Source organism: Neurospora tetraspora, assembly GCF_033439725.1.
Source record: "Neurospora tetraspora strain CBS 560.94 chromosome Unknown B0H65scaffold_7, whole genome shotgun sequence".
In the NCBI taxonomy this organism is placed as follows: Eukaryota; Fungi; Ascomycota; class Sordariomycetes; order Sordariales; family Sordariaceae; genus Neurospora; species Neurospora tetraspora.
This window is the reverse complement of record NW_026944389.1, coordinates 1,126,431-1,134,794: the sequence shown is the minus strand read 5'-3', so window position 1 is coordinate 1,134,794 and position 8,364 is coordinate 1,126,431.

Here is an 8,364-nt window from a genome sequence, read left to right as displayed (position 1 = left end):
ATCCTTTAATTTATATTATATTTAAAACCTTGATATATTTTATTTTATTGTATATAGTATTTAAGTTTAAATTTAGTCTACTAGTATTATTATATTACCCCCCATTATATAGAAAATTTATTTGTAAATTTTATTAAATATTTATATAGAAACGTTATAAATCGTATTTATTTCTTTTTTATAATACGTTATAAATATTTTAATCTTTCCGCTTTAGGGTATTTATTATTATTATATTATTTTATATCTTCTTTAAATTAGTTTATTAGTTATTGGGGTAGGCCTGGGGTATCCGGGTTAATTTTGTAAAAGTTTTAAAGCATTTTCGCTATATACTTGAAGTTGGAAGCGGAATATTATTTTAGGTTGGGGTTTTAATTTTATTAATTTATTTAGTAGAAGAGTTTCTTATTAGTTTATTTTAGAAATTGTAATTTTATTAATTTCCTATTCGGGATTTTTATCTTCGTTTATATTAATTAGGTCGGGGTATTCGAGAATTTACCTTAAGAGCGGGTCGTTATTATATTTTTATAAGCGGTCTATATAGAATATATTGGTATTTTTTTAACTCTTTAATAATTTTAGCCAATAGGAATACTTTATTTTTTTAATAAATTTATAATAGTGGTAGGTATTCGGGAAATTGAGTTTGTTATTAGGTTGGGTAGTTATAGATTAGAGTTTTTTAATAATAATAACCCTATTTTTTAATTTAAATTACGTTCCTTCCTTTTTTTATTAATTTATATTATTTATTATTTTTATACTGTTATTATTATTTTTTTATTATATTCGATATATTTTCAAATATATTAAGTATAATTTTACACTTATTCCTGGGTAAATTATTTGATTCGGGGAATATTAGCGTCTTAGGTATAGGCTTTTTAATTAAAAAGTATTTTTATAGGGTAATCAAATATAATTTTATAAGGGGATAAATTTACGGTATTTTATAGTAAATTATTTTATATAATATTTAAAGCAGGGATAGCCTTAGATTAAGTATTTTAATAATAGTTAATAAACGGCTATAATTATTAATTAAAGTAGGCGTTTATTACTTTTATTTAATTATTATTTAATTGTATTCTATAGTGGTTAGTTTTTATTTTGTTCCGGTTAATTTTAATATTTTATTTATAAATACGCACGTGAATTGTAGTCCTTTATCGGAGACTATTTCTTTTAGTATACTATAGATGTAGTATAGCCTTTTATAGTATATTCGAGTGGCGTTGCGAATTGTAATGTTTTTTATATAAAGGGTAATTTAGGATGATTTCCATAAGCGGTTAACTATTATTAACGTATTATTAAAATTATATTCATTTTTTAGTATTTTCTTAAAGTTTATAACGATAAACGTCCATTTCCGGTTTGGCGGGGGAATTAGGTATAGTAGGCCTAGTATTTTATTTTTAGGGATTTTGTTAGCTTTGTATATTATATAATTTCTTAAGAATTTATTGATATTTTTAATTATACGTGGCTATTAGCATTGGGTTTTAAACATTATTCGAATTTTATTCCGTCCGGGGTAGGCCATGAATAATATTAAATATATTTTATTAATAATACGGGTGCGTAGGTTTTTTAAATTGGAGACGATTAAACGGTTTTAATATATTAGTAATCCGTTAATGAATATTACGAAATTAAAATTTAATTTGTAAGCGTGGACGTAATATTCTTTTAGGGATTTATTTTCGTAATTGGCCTTTATAAGCGTATTTATTAATTCGTATTATTTTAGTTCGATAAGGTTTAATTTTATATTCTTTTTATTTAATATTATAATTGGGATTAATTCTTTTATAAGGCCCCTTTTCGTTGAAATCGAAGTAATTATAGAGATTTCGACCCCTCTTTCTTTTATAGGTTTAAATATTTAGAGTATATAGTATATATCCTTTTTATTCTTCTAAGTTTTAAGGTCTTTAGATTTGTAGGATAGTCCGTCCGCGGTTGTATTTTTAGTACCGGGCCGGTAAATAATTTTGAAGTAATATTAGGAGAGAAATTTTATTTATTTAGTTTATTGTAAATTAAGAAAGCGTTTAATATTAAAATATTTTAATATTTAATAATGATTAATAATTATTAGCGGTTTATTTTATTAAAGTCCGATAAATTTAAATCGCTAAATTTGAAGGGCTTTAATGATTATCAATAATATTTTATTATAAATAGGGTAATTATATTTGGCGCCCTATATAGTTTTTGAGAAGAAGGTAATTAGGTATTATTTTCTGGTATTTTCTTATAGTTAGGATAAAATTCCCGTTAGGATTCTATTGTTGGTATTTGTTTTTACCTTCATTTTAATATTATAGCGAAAATATTTTAAAAGTAGAGTTTTTACAAATGGTTTTTTTTTATTTTTTGAAAGCAGTTTAGTATTTATTAGATTATATAAAAATCTTTCCCTTTTACGTAAGATTCGTAAGTAATTTAGCTATATAACCGTAATTTTTAATACATTTTCGGTAGAAGTTATAGAATTTTAAAAAGGATTAGACTCTTTTTAAGTTAGAGGGTATAGTTTATTCTTGAATAATTTTTATTTTCTTTAGGTCGATGGAAATTTTATTTCATCCTGTAATAAAATTTAGGAATTTTATTATTATAATATATAATTTATATTTTTTAAAATTCGTTTAGAGCCCGGCGTCCTTTAATCGGCGAAGGACTTTTTTGACGTAAGATTGGTAGGTTTTTAAAATATTTGAATAAATAAGGATATGATTAATATAAGCTATATAGAAGTTATTTAAATATTTATTTAGGATTGAGTTAATGAAATTCTAGAAATTGGCCAAGTTATTAATAAGATCGAACGGTAATATTTTATATTTAAAAGCCTTTATATTAATATAGAATATAATGAATGTTTTATTTTCTAATTTTATACCAATATAGTAGAATATTTGTTGAATATCGATGTTTATAAATTATTATACTTTGGCTACCTTAGTAAAAGTTTTTTTTAATTAATGGTAATGGGAAGTAGTCCTTTCGAATAATTATATTAAATTTTTAATAGTTTGTATAGAAGTAGAGATTATTATTAACCTTCTTAATAAATAAAATAGGTATTACTTAGGATAATAAATTCGCTCCGATAAATCCCTTTAATAAGTTTTTTAAAATATACTTCCGTATTACTTTTAAATCGTTAAAGCATATTTTATATAAAGGAAGGATTATACCCAAATTCTTCTAAATAATAGCCTATATTAAATTCGATTTTAAAATTGTAAGGGTAGTATTCGGGTAATATATTTAAATTATATTTATTAAAAACTTCGATATTATTATAGTATTCGGAGGGAATTGTTCGAAGGGCCTTATTGCGGAGTTCCTTTTTATTATAGGGGAGCGGTTTTTAAGCGGGGTTATTAATAATTCATTTTTATTGAATGAATCGGTCGATTTCGAAAATATTTATTAAATAAATCGTTTAATTTTCTTTTTTAACGGAACGTGTAAAAGAATTTCTATTTAATATATATATTTAAGTAGGATAATATTTATATTAATCTATATTATTACATTTTAATTAATAAGTATTTTAAGCGTCCGATTTCGATTTTCCCTTAGCGGATTATTTTCAATAATAAAGTTTTTTAAGTTTTAGGGATAATATTATAAGGTAAATAAAGTTAATTGAATTATATTTTATTTTATTTAAAGGGTTAGCCTTTTTGAGAATTACATTAAGGTTTTAAAAAAGATAATACAGGCGGGCGTAATTTAATTTTCTTATATTATTACGGGTATATTAGAAATTAGCTAGTATAATAAGGACCGTTTTAGATTTAGGGATTGAGGCGGCTTCTAATTCTATAATCCGTTTTTTAATATCCTTTTAATATTAGTAGGCTTTATAGTAGTATTAATTTCGTATTTCTAAATCGAATTCCTTCTTACAATAGTCGGGAAAGAATTGGTTATTGAAGATAGGTTTAATTAATATATATCCGCTTATAAAACGGGTAACCAATTATTTATTATTATTCCTATCCGTTCGTTATTTATTTTTTTTAAATTTTTAATACGTTGCGATATTCTAAATCCTTTTAGTAGGTTAAGTTAACCGAAGTTAATAAGTTCTAAATCTTAAAATATTTTAATTAATTTGGGTCCGGTTTTTATTCTAGGGCAAAGAGGAGACGATAGTTTATATAATGTATTTAAATATTATAAAGGTCGAGTTATTTTTGGCCGATAATAATATTATATATTATATTAATTATAATAAAATAATCGAGCGGGGTAATTTAGTTCTATATTTTTAAAGCGGTTTCAATAATTTCTTTTAATATTTTAATTTGTTTTTCTTTAGTAATCGTCAATTCTTTAAATTAGAAAGTTATTCGTAGATTTTATTAATAGTCGTTTTTTTAGCTTTTTAGTAAAGGTGATACTAATAAATAAATAACCGTTTGCTCTTATATCGATTAAGGTATTAAATATAGATAAAACTATTTTATTATTAATTAAAGTATATTGAATGAATAAGGGTTCTCCTCTTAGAAAGGGTATTAAATTACATCTTTCCTTTCCTTTATAATTTTATCTATCCTTTGTCTATTATTCTATAACCGATACTTCCTTTGGGAAGGAATTTAGTTTATTTAGGGTAATTAATTCTTTTATTTATTAATTAAAATTGCCAGAATAATTAGAATTTCTTAATTACTTCCGTTTTCGTAAGTTAAATTACGGTTAACGATAGCGGTAATATAGTTGCGGCGTTCGTAATTAAAACGTTCCTTTTCGGGATAATCGCGTTTAATATAACCCTTTTTTTTATAGAGGAAGTATTTACCCTCATTAAATAATCGAATAATTTCTTCGTAGTGGTTACTATTTTAATAAATAGTATTTCTTCTAATATTTTTATTTCCGTTAGTAAATTTAAGGGTAGAGTTAGAACCGGATTCCTTATTATTTCCGTTAAAATTATTATTTTTATTCGATTTAAAAGTAATTTTATTTTTGTTAGCGATAATTTTTAATATTTATTTAAAACCGGAGTGATTTATATAGTATAATTCGAAGGAAATAAATAAGTCGTAATATTTCGTATTTATTTATTTCTTATATTCGGTTAGAAAGTATTTAAATAATTCTTATTTTTATTCGGTCTTATGGCGTTAATGTTTATGAATTATCCGAATAAATTTATTTTTTAAGAAATCGAAGTTAACATTTTTTTATATTTTTAATTTAGTAATATTTTGAAGCGTATATTCTTTTTAATTGAAATTATAATATTAGTACTATAAATAAATTATTAAATTAGAATGTTTTCATTTAGTTTAGGTAGATTTTATATAAATATAGTATTAAATTATAGTAAATATAGTTGGTTAAACGACTTTTAATATATAGGAATTTATTATAGTCGGTTAAGTAGTAGTTAGCGTTGATTTCGAATTTATTTTAGATTAAGTTGTATTAAGTTTCGAAAGGGATATTATTTTCCTTATTTTAGTTATAATATTTGGTAGGGTCGGTTTATTCAGCGTTGTAGTAGCGGGAATTATTAGAGTGCTTTTTGTTTTTAGGGTCAGTTTCGGGAAATAAAGTTGAAAAGTAGGTAAAAGTTTTAAAGGGAGTTTTATTAGCGTCCTTTTTAATATTAGAGAGTATTATTTTTTTAACCTTTCTTTTATTTCTATTCTGAATTACTCCCTTACCGATTTTTAAAGTAGTAATAAAGTCTTTTAATTTTTTAATCGTATTTTCCTTTTTAATAAGGGAGTCCTTTAATAATTAGATTATAGCGGGGTTAGTAGCGTTGTATCGGTCGGCTAAGGCGGGGATTTAATTATAGATAATTTTGAATTTAATGTTTAGGTAGGAGACGAAGCGATTGAAATTCCAATATTTATTCCTTTTGTACTATATTTATAATAAATAGTAATTTAAATTTTTAGAATATAATTTATAGATTTGTACGGTATAGTTTAGCGAACTTCTTTTTAATTAGGTAATTAGAAAACGGGAGGTTAGAAGGGAATAATATTTAAAAACGGATATTAAGAATAGAATTATAAATAAATAATTTAGCGAATTCTTTTATTTCTTATTTTAAATCGTTGGTAATTTTATATTTAATTAAACGAGCGTCGAAGGATTTAATATACTCGATTATTATTATAATATATTAATGGAATAGGTTAAAAAATATTTTTAACTTTTCGTTATTTTTTCTTAAATTAGTAATTGTATCGGTTAACACTTCGTCGGATTATTTTTAACTAACAATATATATAATGTAGGGATTTTTTACGAAGGATTATAAATTTATTACGAGAGTATTCCTTATTAGGGTAGAGGCCGTTATAGTATTTTTTATTAAAATGTACGGCCTTGCGCGCGTTATCTTTAATAATAGGATCGATAGTTTAGTGTTTAGGAGTAGGCTTTTTATTATTAACGACGATTTTCTTTTTAAATTTTGGTTTAATAACTATATCCTCCTCTTATAAAGGGTTAAGATTAAAAGAGTTAGGGCCTTCTTCTCTATTACTATTTCCGCCCTCCTTATTAAAGAGGTCGTCGTCCGAAACATTATCGTTATAACGGTCGTCGTTATAGTTTTCGGTCTATTCGATACCTTTATAGCTACCGGCGTTATTATATATTTGGCGTAGTAGTACTATTGTATTGTTGTTGTAAATGTTCGGTACTTTGAGTTTTTATAATAAATCTTTTTAATTTCGTATTCGGTTTAGGATTTAACCTTCCTAAGTAATTATTGGGTTGATTTGAAATAATGTAAGGGTATAATATGGGTAAGTCGAAGGTAAAGTTAAGATTCTATTTATAATAGAAGATTTTAGATAGGGAAAAGAAAAGAGGAAGAGAATTAAGTATAAGTATATAGATTTAAATAAATACCTTAATTATATAAGCGATAGCGGGACCCATATACGGGTTGCTATTAGCTAATCCCTTTATTCGTATCCCTTTTACTTGTAGGATAAACCCCTATACGTGCTAGGGTCTACCTTATAACCAGTTTTGGCATAGCCAATTGAATAGCTCGCATCCTCTGGCCCGTGCTATGCCTAGAACCTCCATATACCTCATTCCATCGCGCATAGCACCCAGGCCCAGACCCAGTCTGCCAGCGCCGTCACAGAATAGGCCGATCCTATTTCCTAAAACGACGTACGCAATTCTTTTAATTTTATTAATTATTATTAGATATTTATATTTAAATTCTCTTCTATAACGGCTCCCCTTATAGCGCTAATTAAAAAGGGAATCCCGTTCAAATAGATTATAATATATAAAGAAGCCTTTTAATTATTTAAAACTTTATTTATTCAAACTCATATCTTTATAGATTAGGACCCGGACCGGCCGATATTTTTAAAAATAGATTATAACGGGTTTGCTTTAAGTAATTACTTCACGTAAGAGGTAGATAGTTAAAGAAAGGCCGTAATTTTCTATTCTAGAAAATTAGCGTTAGCGGAATATAATTACCCGATTTATAATCAAAAAATATTAACGATTATTAATTATTTATAAGAATAGTAAGTAGAATTTTGTAATTATAAGACTTTTATTATTTTAATAGATTATTATAATTTAGAATATTTTATAAACTGCTAATATTTTTCGGAATATTAAACTTATTAGGCCGAATCCCTCTCCCGGTTTAATTTCGAATTCTAATACCGCCTGAATAAGGAAGTTATTGTATTAGACGTTCTATTTTATCGGGACTAGGATCGGCCTCTTGATAAAAATTGCGATATTCGAAACTTTTAATTTATTCCCGATTCGACTTTCTATAATTATATTTGTATTTCGGTTATAAATTTTAAAAGTTTTCGAACGGTCCGCGGGAGGGGTGTAAAGGTATTTGAAGATTTGGATTTATAACGCTTTTAGGATTCTACGGTTACGAAGGATATAATATATTAATAGGTCCTCCAGGCGGTTAAAGATAATAAAAGAGAATTACTTCTTTTTTTAAAAAATTTAAAATTTAAATTGTAGATTATTCCCTCGATAATTTAGCCGGCTGCGATATTAAGGCTGGCTTTAGATCCCAAGATCCCTAATAATTACTAAATCCGATGCTATTAAATTCTCTAATTTTAACTAGGAATTCAATACCCTCCGCACCTGTATTATTTACATTATTTATAATTCCCAAACTTTCGGATATTTTAGAAGAGAAGGCATTATAATAATATTTATTCCTTATTTTTATTAGCCTTTATTTAACATATATATACAGCAATTCCTCTACAACTATTATATTTACAATTCTATTAAGTGTTAGAGAAATTAAAGGAGGGGTATATTTAAAATATTACTAATCCCCGA